At 27.3% G+C, this 14,740-nt stretch overlaps 1 non-coding gene across 1 annotated transcript; it reads right to left on the bottom strand.

Moving 5' to 3' along the window:
* Positions 1-838: 838 nt before the first annotated feature.
* On the bottom strand, positions 839-909 carry N0V89_012652. The gene has a single exon. It is a non-coding gene; the product is annotated as a tRNA-Arg (tRNA).
* Positions 910-14,740: the final 13,831 nt, after the last annotated feature.

Genomic DNA, 14,740 nt, shown 5'->3' with positions numbered 1-14,740 from the left:
AGCCTTTGCACACCGTCTAGGTACCCTATATACCTGTTAAAGATGACTAACACTCGTCTCCCTTGTCTTACCGCGGCTGCTGGCACAAGATTTGGCCGAGACCTATAGATATAAAGTTTTCATTATAAGCTTTATCCAGAATTTTATAAGACCTAGTCAAGCAAGTTAATAAACCATTTATATTAACTCTCATTCCTGCAAGTTGCTGGTTCAGCCGTTAGGCCATTGACCAAAATTCCTCACTGCTGTACTATACGCACTGGGGTTTTTTCAGACCCAGTGTGGTCAATAGACCTCTCAGTCTTGACTACGGACATAAGCTAAATATGACATTACCATACTTACTACTTATCCGATGGTTATTAATAATCAACTAAGAGCGAAATACTTTTTCTTTCAAAAACATTTTATTATTATCTATTAACCTATCAACATAACCTTCAATTTAGCAGGGTATTTGGGGTGGTTAGAGGTTAGATTTAGTATTAATATATAAAAACAAACTGTTAGTATAAGGGATTTATTTTGCCTTACTCTTAGGTAGCCATAACACCACTTACTCACCTGTACACCACTTCAATATACATAATTTTAACAAATTAAATATTGACGTTCGATTAGCATGTGTCAAGCATTTGCATAGCGTTCAATCAGAGCCATCATCAAACTCAAATAAAAAATTGTTTTAAGTAATTCTTATATAAGAATCAAACCTCTACGGAGGTATTATAGATAACAAGTTTTTTATGTTATTTTTTTTTATAAACTACCGTTAAACTAATAGAATTATGTAAGATAATTGTTATAAAAATACGTTATCAATTTTTTTTTTAGAAATATTCTTATCTAAGACTCGAACTTAGATTCAGATATTAGAAGTATCTTGTTCTACCATTAAACTAATAAGAATTTATTGATGTAATAAATGTTTTTTATTTTTAAATAAAATATTACAATGGGTTGTAATTTTAAATCTAAGAGTTACATTTACATTACTATGTATTAATATATATACCACTTAAATGTATTAATCTATCCATATTATTAGATTACTGTATAATTAAATATTATTACTATCCATTAATCTATACGTTACTGTATATTATGTATAGATAAATAATCTATTGAGGTAAATAACATATAGAGATAACATTTATAGACAAATAACATATTTGATAATAATAAATAACATACTCGGTAATTATAAATAACATATAGGGTATTGATAAATAAGATATTCGGTAATAATAAATAATATATCTGGTAACGATAAATAACTATATTAAGAATCCATTATAAAACTAGATATTTAAATAAATTTATTATGCAATAATATCGTTTTAATATAGAATTTATATCATATAAATAGGACTAATTGTATATAATTATTTATAACCTATACATTATATTAAACTATACATGATATTTATAGCCTATTAATAGTATTAATGGTATACGGTTGTTATCTGGCCTTATATAGGTTAAGACTATCTCTTACTATTACAGGTTATGGTTATAGTTAAAAATAATAATGATACTATTTATACGGCCTTCTACATATTATGTTACATGCTATTCATTATTTCGTTAATACATTTATTTTGTTGTTCGTCGTTATCTTACTTCAACGTTATTTTACTTTCGTTTTAACTTTGCGATTTTACCTAAGTGTTGTTTTACTTCGGTTTTATAAACTAAAATACTACATTTTTATTACTCCCCTTACACCCCACCCATGGATATAATTATATAATTAAATTTAATTTTTTTTTTATTTAATTTATAAAAATGTTTTTAAATGTTGTTTTCTTAAATCAAATAGATTTTATGTACCACGTAGAACTACCTATTACATCTTTATTTATGGTATTAATTACAGATACTTAGTTTAACTGTATATTATTACCTGTTTAAAGATTTTTTATATAATGAACTAAAATTAGTTTTTAACGGTTAAATTGCTATTAGCTATTTTATTTTGTTCTAATGAGAAATTACTTTAGAATATTTGCAACGTAAAGGTTTTAACTTACTTAAGCGCAAAGAGAGTGAATCTACTAATGTATAGTAAGGTTTTTTGTAAACTGGATTTAGAATAAGCATATCTTTATAGAAAGTTTTAATATCCAAAATTATTTACCCTATTGTTCACAAAGTAAGTCTATCTAATGAACTAGTACTTGCTTTATAAAAGGATCAAGAAAAGTAATGTATCGTTAATATGCTTTCTATAAAGATATGCTTATATAAATAAGAGATTTAATTATCTCGTTTATTTTAAAATTGGACATTTTTTTTTCTACTTCGTCCTAAACTATACTTATAATTATTAATATATTTAATGTTAAATATATTTAAAACAAAAAAAAACACTTTTAATGACTTATCGTTAAAACCTAATTACAAGGATGATTCTATAAATAACGAAAAAAATCTTGAAATACAAACTAAAATTCAGAAAGAGGAATATAATAATATTATATATTATCCATCATCCAGTAAAGAATGATTTAGCAGTGTATATAGCTACAACAAAGCATATATTAAACCATTAGTAGTTTTTGACCTTATATCAAACAAACTATTTTCAAGTTATTTTAATATGTTCCGAGATAAAATAAAAATACTTTTTAAACGTAGACGTGATAACAAGAGTCGTTATTCCGCTAATAAAATATATATAAGTAGAGCTGAATTAAAACATACTAATACTAAACTACTTATTATACTTTCTACGTATAATAAACAAAAATCAACCTTATTAAGGTGAACCAGGAAAATTATATATTTTAAAAGAATGTATAAAATATTTGTTGATTTAAAGGATAGGTATGTAGTGGAACATAGACGTTTCTTTACTAGATTCTTAAAAAGTATGACAGGTAAATCTAGAATAATTATAGTAGAAAAACTTAAAATAGAAAAATTAAGCTAGAAAGATATATACCTGCTCAGATAAACAGACTAAATCATAAATGAAATTATGTTTTTAAAAGAAAATTCTTTTTATTTATAAAATGAAATATGCCTTTCTTAAAAAAAAAAAAAAAATAATAATATTTTAACTAATTTTCTACTAAATCTTAAGAATAAAAAGTTATACAAAGTCCCTGCATATAGTAGATGACTTTTAAAAAATAATTTTAGAGTAGTAAAAATGTTATTTAAAAATACAAGATTAATTAGCTTTAATAAATCTAAATTTAATAACTTTGTTTTAAACTTAAGGAATTTAGGTTTAACTAGTTTATTAGAAAAAATATATGGTAAAAAAGTAGAAATTAAATTAGTTGACTTAAAGTCAATTCATTTAAATAGTGATGTTTTTTCATCAGCTGTAGCTCTAAAATTAAGAGATAGACAAAATAAAGCGGTTAGAGTGTTAAGAAAGGCTATATTACAAATGGTAAGAATTCCTGATTTTCATACACTTATAACATTTGATGATAGTATTCAAACTATGAATAAAAATAACATTGTAAATACTATTAAACAACAAATTGTAAGCGGTGTTAGATTTGAAGCATCAGGTAGGCTTACAAGGCGTTTAACTGCCATGAGATCTGTATTTAAATACAGATACCTAGGTAGTTTAAAAACATACGTTCATCTTTTAACAACAACCCCTCGACATTACTAAGAGGTTATGCGAAAGCTAATTCTCAATACACACTTATAAACAGTAAGACTAGAAATGGTACTTTTGGCTTAAAAGGATGAGTAAGCAGTCACTAGTAACTATTATACTTAAACTTAGGTGTGCTCATTAAATGATCGTGCTCATCCAATTATCGTGCTAGATTTAATTAGCTCTATAAAATGGGGTATGTTGCATAGGGTTATGCATTTTGATTGCAGATCATAAATATAAGGTTCAACTCCTTCATATCTCTTATAATGGAAACTTATTAGTAAACTGTTAATTTTTACAAATAAATATTTAAAGGGTTTTGTTTAAAAGACTAACCCTCTAATTTATTTATTTATTTTTTAGAATATTTTACTAAGTATACAACTTTCTAATGTATTCTAAAAGATTTAGGTGGCTTAAAAAAAAAAAACGAACAGTGCAGTAAAAGAGACTTTTATATTTTTTAAAAAAGTATAGAGAACTTCTTTTTAAAAAGTAAAGAGAACTTCTCTTTTTTTAAAATCTAAATTACACTGAACTTTAGATGAAGTATGACCTATTCCTCCGAAGTTATTAATAATAAGGTTATCTTAAGTGATAAGTCTTTATACAAAAACTTACATGTAAAAACATCTGGTATTAGTATGTGATTTGAAAGATGATTTTTATCTTCAAATGCTAAAGATATTGGTGTATTATATTTAATATATGCATTATTTTCTGGATTAGTAGGTACTGCATTTTCTGTATTGATCAGATTAGAGTTGTCTGGACCAGGTGTACAATTTATTGCGGATAATCAATTATATAATAGTATTATTACTGCTCATGCTATAATTATGATATTCTTTATGGTTATGCCAGCTTTAATAGGAGGGTTTGGTAACTTCCTTCTTCCATTAGGTCTAGGAGGTCCTGATATGGGATTCCCTAGACTTAATAATATAAGTTACTTAAGTTTAATACCTAGTATTGTGTTATTCTTATTTGCAGGTGGAATAGAAAACGGGGTAGGAACAGGGTGAACTTTTAATATGGAGTACTCCGATCAGATGACAGTGCTAGGAGTAATTAAACTTTTTTCGATGCGTGAATACCCCCTACTATTTAACGGATTAAGCTACTCATGATTGTTTAAATCGTATGTAACAACGCTTATGACTCGGGGGCAATACGCCTGGGTAGCAAAAAAGATTTTTTACCTATCAGAGACTTAACAAAGAGTATCTTGTAGAGAACAAAAAGAATGCTTTGGACAACGGTTGGTAGAAACAACAGATGGAGAAGGACTTTTTATTTCTATAAAAAAAATAGTACATGAGTATTACATTACAAAATAGCTCAATCTAAATATAATTTAACAGCTTTATACTATATTAAAACTAACTTAGGTATAGGAACCATCGTGAAAGGCAATGGTAAAGCACTATTAATAAGAGATAGAACAAGATTGAATGATGTAATATTTCTTAAACATTATCATACTAAAATAAATACTTTTAGTGGAAATAAATGTTTCTTAACTGATTGAATAATACCAACCTCATCTATTACAGTTAAATTTTTCTTTTTTTGAGTTACTAGGATTATTATCCATAAGGTATTCCGAGGACTATACAAAAACAACTCTGGCTTTTTTTACTATCTATTAAATAAATTTAAATTATATAAATTATTTAATTATATTATTACCTTTGTTTACTCTATCTATGTAAATATAGATAAAATTATTTTAACTTATAATGGGTTGTGCTTTTTATAATTTTTGGTTTACTTACAGAAGACCCATTTTCATACTATGAAACTTTATGGTTATTATATAGTGTAACTATGCTTAAGAATTATCTAAAATTAACTAAAAATGTTTTATGTAATAATCCTACTATAAAAACATTTTTAATCCTTTTCCTGGATTATGTACAAGTATTTCTATTAGGTAAAATATTAATAAGTATTATAACTAATATTCTATCTTTTTTAAAAAATGTATTAGGATACATACTTAAAACCAATTCTCCGGATAATAATAATCCAGAAAATAATAATCCAGAAAATAATAATCCTCATAGCCATAATAATGAAGATAACAATAATGGTAAAGGTCCTAATAACCATAGTAATATTTTAACAAAAGAAGAAAGTGATAGCGAGGAGGATGACAGGGAAGAGGCTCATTGTTCTACTTATATTGATAAAAACACTTTATCACAATATGGTGAAGGAGTAGAAACAAGTTATGACTATAAGAATAGGAAGATTTCTAAGATTTATTGAAAAAATGTGTTTGTAGATGGTAAATTAAAGAAACAAATTGAAAAAACGGAGTATTATAACAAAAAGGTGTGCTTTATAATTCTGTTAAATTAAAAGATGGTATTGAACAAGCTACCTATAAGCATAAAAAAAGTTATATATATAGGTAAACTTTAGCTTTTTTCTATAGCATTTTACAGATTAACATCTAATAATAAAACTATTTATCTAAAAAAGATAGAATAGTTCATAATTAAAAGTTATACTTTTAAAATCCTATAGAAGATAATTATTACTACTATTACTGTTCAAAACTTGTTTTTATAAGATAAAGGTATAGTCCGAACAATGCACAAAAACATTGCGTGTAAGGATAGTTGTACATACTACTATGAGCTTACCCACATTATTGATACCCTCCGTTATCAGGTATACAGAGTCATAGTGGTCCAAGTGTTGATTTAGCTATCTTTGGATTACATTTATCTGGTATATCTAGTTTACTAGGAGCTATGAACTTTATGACAACAACACATTTAATATGAGAAGTCCTGGGATAAGATTACATAAACTTATCCTATTTGCATGAGCAGTTGTAATTACAGCTGTTTTATTATTATTATCTCTACCCGTGCTTGCCGGTAAACTAACTCTGCCGGCTTTAAACTTGGCTATTTTCTGGGAACCGTTATATATTAATATATCGCAATCAGCAGGTAATCTATTAGGTTTGAACTTTTTAGAGAACCTCAGAGGCCACACGCCAAAATATTTTGGTTGTAGTTTAGAATTTTTAATCCTTCCTTTCTGCACAAAATTTAGATCTATCCATATGGATAATAAGAGTCAAAATTTTAAATCTCTTTTTAGTTATTATTTCACCGGTCTTATGGAAGGTGATGGTACAATAATTACACCTAAAACCTTAAGATCTACTAAGGGTAATTTAACTTACCCTTCTATACAAATAGTTTTTCATTTAAAAGACTTACCTTTAGCTTTACTTGTTCAAAAAGAACTAGGTGTAGGATATCTAGAAAAAAAGGGGTAAATGCTTATATATTAACTATAAATAGTTATAAAAATATATTGCTAATTATATCATTAATTAATGGAAAGATGAGAACACCTAAAATATACAGTCTTAATACATTAATAGATTTTTTAAATATAACTAAAGGAACTAGTATTGAAAAATACCCTATATGTATAGAGCCTTTATACTCCAATCCTTGGCTGTCAGGGTTTATAGAAGCAAACGCCTCTTTTCAGGTAAGAACTACTCTTTCAGGTAAATATCCTAAATTGGAATGTAAATTAGAGATATGTCAAAGACGAGAAGATCACAAAGGATATGATAATTTAGAGTTTTTAACTTTTATTGCTGAATTCTTAAATACAGAAGTAAAAAAAATAAGATCGGATAAACCAAAACCTGAGTATAGAGTTAGAACTACTAACCTTAAAGGTAATATTCATATTAAAAATTACCTTTTAAAATATCCTTTATTTGGAACTAAACATTTAGATTTTAGATTGAATTAAGGTAGTAGACTTATTTGATAAAGGTGAACATAAGACATATGAAGGGAAGGAAAAAATAGTAAAAATCAAATCAGGTATAAATAATTATAGAACAGTTTTTACCTGAGATCATTTACAAAATTTCTACAACGTAAAAATATAAGATATGGTCCGATCAAGCACGAGAGTGTTTGCGTACTTACATTAAGTTTTAAGAACTTTTTAAGCTAGGTGGCAACGCCTAGGCTATGGGATTTTATCCAGTAAGTCAACAATTTTGGGAATTACTATGGTATTAACAGATAGGAACTTTAATACTTCATTCTTTGAGGTAGCAGGTGGTGGTGACCCTATATTATACCAACATCTTTTCTAAAGAGTATTGTTTAAAGAGGATTTGATATTATTAACCTTATTTATATTTGTTTTTGCAAATTTTATATTTGTTTTTGCAAATTGTATATTTGTTTTTGCAAATAGTATATTTGTTTTTGCAAATTTTAGGTTAAATTCTTAAGAGATTTAACTATTAATTATATCGTTCACTTTAAACATGTACCTTTTTTTCTACTTGGACATTTTTTTTTCTACTTGGACATTTTTTGTCTACTTCGTCCTAAACTATACTTATAATTATTAATATATTTAATGTTAAATATATTTAAAACAATAAAAAACATTTTTAATGACTTATCGTTAAAAACTAATTTTGCTCCCGTGTTAAAATGAACATGGGAGAACCCTCCTAGACCTCACGCATTTACCAGTGTATCTTTACAAAGTGGACCTAAGAGAAGTTCTCGTACTGTATGAAGATCAGAAAATCATCGTTATTCGCGTCCATATATAGAATATGTGGATACAGATAGGCCTGTAGAAAGAGCAGGTAGATACATACACTGGCGTAAAGATATTAATACTATGTCCCTCGCGGAACGTCGCATGCATGTAGAACAGGACCTGAGTTTTTACCAGGATATGTTAAAAACACATCCCAATAGTATTTATTTTAGTAGACACGCGGATGCTGCTAGAAATGAACTAGATATACTAAGACTAGGTCCTGTTCAACTGCCTGTTCCTGTTCAAGAACCAGTTCCTGTTCAACGTGGAATACAACCTGCTCCTGTTCAAGAACCAGTTCCTGTTCCACGACGGACACAACCTGCTCGACACCCCTCAGGTTGAACACCTATTAACTGAGATCCTTATAAAAATATCTTTTTTATAATTACTAGTCCTTTAACAATACCCTCATTTGTTAGAGTAATGGTAATTAAATTGATACCATTATTCAGTGTAATTATTGGTTTAGTTTCTTGTTTAATTATTATTAATATACCTTTCATTCCAGATATTTATAACTGGTTAACTAGTATATTAGGTGAGTATATTGCGTCAATTGTTGGGGTGTTATTTATTTCTGTTCATAGATCATCTATTGTAATGTATTTTTTTATCATATTATTAAGTGTAGGATTAGTATACGCTTGTGGTGATTTTGTTGTATTGGATTAATAAAAAAAAAAAAATTAAAAATACTAGGACAAAAAAAAAAAAAAAATTAAAAATACCAGGAAAAAAAGTCAAGGTTTAACCTCCAAGGTTTTGAAACTATAAAGACAGATGTAAAAAAAAATATAAGATCTAAAATAGTGAATATTTTTATAAAAATATACCTTTACTTAGTTAATATACATAAGTATTACTTGCAACTCTTAAGTTTAAAGGTTATATTCTTTTATATAAAACTTTAAATGTATTTTGGTAATACAAGGAAAAGTAATAAAAATATTAGCGATGCTAGTGCAATAACGGTCAAGAAGTATCTCGCTAACTTATCTTTTTAAAAATCTACTATCTTTTAAAAATCTTTTATTAAACCCATAAGAGATTTTTAACTTGTGTATCATACATATATGATAGAAGAAATTGACTGTAATGAAGCATCCTTTCAGACACCCACCAGTGAACCAGTCTGTAGCGACCTAGCTTAAATAGCCGACGGTCTTAAGCGAGATACTTCTTGACCGTTATTGCACTAGCATCGCTAATATTTTTATTACTTTTCCTTGTATTACCAAAATACATTTAAAGTTTTATATAAAAGAATATAACCTTTAAACTTAAGAGTTGCAAGTAATACTTATGTATATTAACTAAGTAAAGGTATATTTTTATAAAAATATTTCACTATTTTAGATCTTATATTTTTTTTTTTACATCTGTCTTTATAGTTTCAAAACCTTGGAGGTTAAACCTTGACTTTTTTTCCTGGTATTTTTAATTTTTTTTTTTCTTTTTTTTTGTCCTAGTATTTTTAATTCTTTTTTTTTTTTATTAATCCAATACAACAAAATCACCACAAGCGTATACTAATCCTACACTTAATAATATGATAAAAAAATACATTACAATAGATGATCTATGAACAGAAATATATTCAAACAGATTATCATATTTACCTATACTCTTATGAACTCAACCAGTTATAAATATCTGGAATGAAAGGTATATTAATAATAATTAAACAAGAAACTAAACCAATAATTACACTGAATAATGGTATCAATTTAATTACCATTACTCTAACAAATGAGGGTATTGTTAAAGGACTAGTAATTATAAAAAAGATATTTTTATAAGGATCTCAGTTAATAGGTGTTCAACCTGAGGGGTGTCGAGCAGGTTGTGTCCGTCGTGGAACAGGAACTGGTTCTTGAACAGGAGCAGGTTGTATTCCACGTTGAACAGGAACTGGTTCTTGAACAGGAACAGGCAGTTGAACAGGACCTAGTCTTAGTATATCTAGTTCATTTCTAGCAGCATCCGCGTGTCTACTAAAATAAATACTATTGGGATGTGTTTTTAACATATCCTGGTAAAAACTCAGGTCCTGTTCTACATGCATGCGACGTTCCGCGAGGGACATAGTATTAATATCTTTACGCCAGTGTATGTATCTACCTGCTCTTTCTACAGGCCTATCTGTATCCACATATTCTATATATGGACGCGAATAACGATGATTTTCTGATCTTCATACAGTACGAGAACTTCTCTTAGGTCCACTTTGTAAAGATACACTGGTAAATGCGTGAGGTCTAGGAGGGTTCTCCCATGTTCATTTTAACACGGGAGCAAAATTAGTTTTTAACGATAAGTCATTAAAAATGTTTTTTATTGTTTTAAATATATTTAACATTAAATATATTAATAATTATAAGTATAGTTTAGGACGAAGTAGACAAAAAATGTCCAAGTAGAAAAAAAAATGTCCAAGTAGAAAAAAAGGTACATGTTTAAAGTGAACGATATAATTAATAGTTAAATCTCTTAAGAATTTAACCTAAAATTTGCAAAAACAAATATACTATTTGCAAAAACAAATATACAATTTGCAAAAACAAATATAAAATTTGCAAAAACAAATATAAATAAGGTTAATAATATCAAATCCTCTTTAAACAATACTCTTTAGAAAAGATGTTGGTATAATATAGGGTCACCACCACCTGCTACCTCAAAGAATGAAGTATTAAAGTTCCTATCTGTTAATACCATAGTAATTCCCAAAATTGTTGACTTACTGGATAAAATCCCATAGCCTAGGCGTTGCCACCTAGCTTAAAAAGTTCTTAAAACTTAATGTAAGTACGCAAACACTCTCGTGCTTGATCGGACCATATCTTATATTTTTACGTTGTAGAAATTTTGTAAATGATCTCAGGTAAAAACTGTTCTATAATTATTTATACCTGATTTGATTTTTACTATTTTTTCCTTCCCTTCATATGTCTTATGTTCACCTTTATCAAATAAGTCTACTACCTTAATTCAATCTAAGGAATCTAAATGTTTAGTTCCAAATAAAGGATATTTTAAAGGTAATTTAATATGAATATTACCTTTAAGGTTAGTAGTTCTAACTCTATACTCAGGTTTTGGTTTATCCGATCTTATTTTTTTTACTTCTGTATTTAAGAATTCAGCAATAAAAGTTAAAAACTCTAAATTATCATATCCTTTGTGATCTTCTCGTCTTTGACATATCTCTAATTTACATTCCAATTTAGGATATTTACCTGAAAGAGTAGTTCTTACCTGAAAAGAGGCGTTTGCTTCTATAAACCCTGACAGCCAAGGATTGGAGTATAAAGGCTCTATACATATAGGGTATTTTTCAATACTAGTTCCTTTAGTTATATTTAAAAAATCTATTAATGTATTAAGACTGTATATTTTAGGTGTTCTCATCTTTCCATTAATTAATGATATAATTAGCAATATATTTTTATAACTATTTATAGTTAATATATAAGCATTTACCCCTTTTTTTCTAGATAATGAACCTACACCTAGTTCTTTTTGAACAAGTAAAGCTAAAGGTAAGTCTTTTAAATGAAAAACTATTTGTATAGAAGGGTAAGTTAAATTACCCTTAGTAGATCTTAAGGTTTTAGGTGTAATTATTGTACCATCACCTTCCATAAGACCGGTGAAATAATAACTAAAAAGAGATTTAAAATTTTGACTCTTATTATCCATATGGATAGATCTAAATTTTGTGCAGAAAGGAAGGATTAAAAATTCTAAACTACAACCAAAATATTTTGGCGTGTGGCCTCTGAGGTTCTCTAAAAAGTTCAAACCTAATAGATTACCTGCTGATTGCGATATATTAATATATAACGGTTCCCAGAAAATAGCCAAGTTTAAAGCCGGCAGAGTTAGTTTACCGGCAAGCACGGGTAGAGATAATAATAATAAAACAGCTGTAATTACAACTGCTCATGCAAATAGGATAAGTTTATGTAATCTTATCCCAGGACTTCTCATATTAAATGTTGTTGTCATAAAGTTCATAGCTCCTAGTAAACTAGATATACTCCTTACACGCAATGTTTTTGTGCATTGTTCGGACTATACCTTTATCTTATAAAAACAAGTTTTGAACAGTAATAGTAGTAATAATTATCTTCTATAGGATTTTAAAAGTATAACTTTTAATTATGAACTATTCTATCTTTTTTAGATAAATAGTTTTATTATTAGATGTTAATCTGTAAAATGCTATAGAAAAAAGCTAAAGTTTACCTATATATATAACTTTTTTTATGCTTATAGGTAGCTTGTTCAATACCATCTTTTAATTTAACAGAATTATAAAGCACACCTTTTTTGTTATAATACTCCGTTTTTTCAATTTGTTTCTTTAATTTACCATCTACAAACACATTTTTTCAATAAATCTTAGAAATCTTCCTATTCTTATAGTCATAACTTGTTTCTACTCCTTCACCATATTGTGATAAAGTGTTTTTATCAATATAAGTAGAACAATGAGCCTCTTCCCTGTCATCCTCCTCGCTATCACTTTCTTCTTTTGTTAAAATATTACTATGGTTATTAGGACCTTTACCATTATTGTTATCTTCATTATTATGGCTATGAGGATTATTATTTTCTGGATTATTATTTTCTGGATTATTATTATCCGGAGAATTGGTTTTAAGTATGTATCCTAATACATTTTTTAAAAAAGATAGAATATTAGTTATAATACTTATTAATATTTTACCTAATAGAAATACTTGTACATAATCCAGGAAAAGGATTAAAAATGTTTTTATAGTAGGATTATTACATAAAACATTTTTAGTTAATTTTAGATAATTCTTAAGCATAGTTACACTATATAATAACCATAAAGTTTCATAGTATGAAAATGGGTCTTCTGTAAGTAAACCAAAAATTATAAAAAAGCACAACCCATTATAAGTTAAAATAATTTTATCTATATTTACATAGATAGAGTAAACAAAGGTAATAATATAATTAAATAATTTATATAATTTAAATTTATTTAATAGATAGTAAAAAAAGCCAGAGTTGTTTTTGTATAGTCCTCGGAATACCTTATGGATAATAATCCTAGTAACTCAAAAAAAGAAAAATTTAACTGTAATAGATGAGGTTGGTATTATTCAATCAGTTAAGAAACATTTATTTCCACTAAAAGTATTTATTTTAGTATGATAATGTTTAAGAAATATTACATCATTCAATCTTGTTCTATCTCTTATTAATAGTGCTTTACCATTGCCTTTCACGATGGTTCCTATACCTAAGTTAGTTTTAATATAGTATAAAGCTGTTAAATTATATTTAGATTGAGCTATTTTGTAATGTAATGTAATACTCATGTACTATTTTTTTATAGAAATAAAAAGTACCTTCTCCATCTGTTGTTTCTACCAACCGTTGTCCAAAGCATTCTTTTTGTTCTCTCAAGATACTCTTTGTTAAGTCTCTGATAGGTAAAAAATCTTTTTTTTTGCTACCCAGGCGTATTGCCCCCGAGTCATAAGCGTTGTTACATACGATTTAAACAATCATGAGTAGCTTAATCCGTTAAATAGTAGGGGGTATTCACGCATCGAAAAAAGTTTAATTACTCCTAGCACTGTCATCTGATCGGAGTACTCCATATTAAAAGTTCACCCTGTTCCTACCCCGTTTTCTATTCCACCTGCAAATAAGAATAACACAATACTAGGTATTAAACTTAAGTAACTTATATTATTAAGTCTAGGGAATCCCATATCAGGACCTCCTAGACCTAATGGAAGAAGGAAGTTACCAAACCCTCCTATTAAAGCTGGCATAACCATAAAGAATATCATAATTATAGCATGAGCAGTAATAATACTATTATATAATTGATTAACTAATCCAGAAAATAATGCATATATTAAATATAATACACCAATATCTTTAGCATTTGAAGATAAAAATCATCTTTCAAATCACATACTAATACCAGATGTTTTTACATGTAAGTTTTTGTATAAAGACTTATCACTTAAGATAACCTTATTATTAATAACTTCGGAGGAATAGGTCATACTTCATCTAAAGTTCAGTGTAATTTAGATTTTAAAAAAAGAGAAGTTCTCTTTACTTTTTAAAAAGAAGTTCTCTATACTTTTTTAAAAAATATAAAAGTCTCTTTTACTGCACTGTTCGTTTTTTTTTTTTAAGCCACCTAAATCTTTTAGAATACATTAGAAAGTTGTATACTTAGTAAAATATTCTAAAAAATAAATAAATAAATTAGAGGGTTAGTCTTTTAAACAAAACCCTTTAAATATTTATTTGTAAAAATTAACGGTTTTACTAATAAGTTTCCATTATAAGAGATATGAAGGAGTTGAACCTTATATTTATGATCTGCAATTACTCATCCTTTTAAGCCAAAAGTACCATTTCTAGTCTTACTGTTTATAAGTGTGTATTGAGAATTAGCTTTCGCATAACCTCTTAGTAATG

The sequence above is a fragment of the Didymosphaeria variabile genome (genome assembly GCF_027946475.1).
Source record: "Didymosphaeria variabile strain IMI 356815 chromosome Unknown scaffold_11, whole genome shotgun sequence".
NCBI classification, from domain to species: Eukaryota; Fungi; Ascomycota; class Dothideomycetes; order Pleosporales; family Didymosphaeriaceae; genus Didymosphaeria; species Didymosphaeria variabile.
This window is presented reverse-complemented; position numbering and strand designations above follow the sequence as displayed.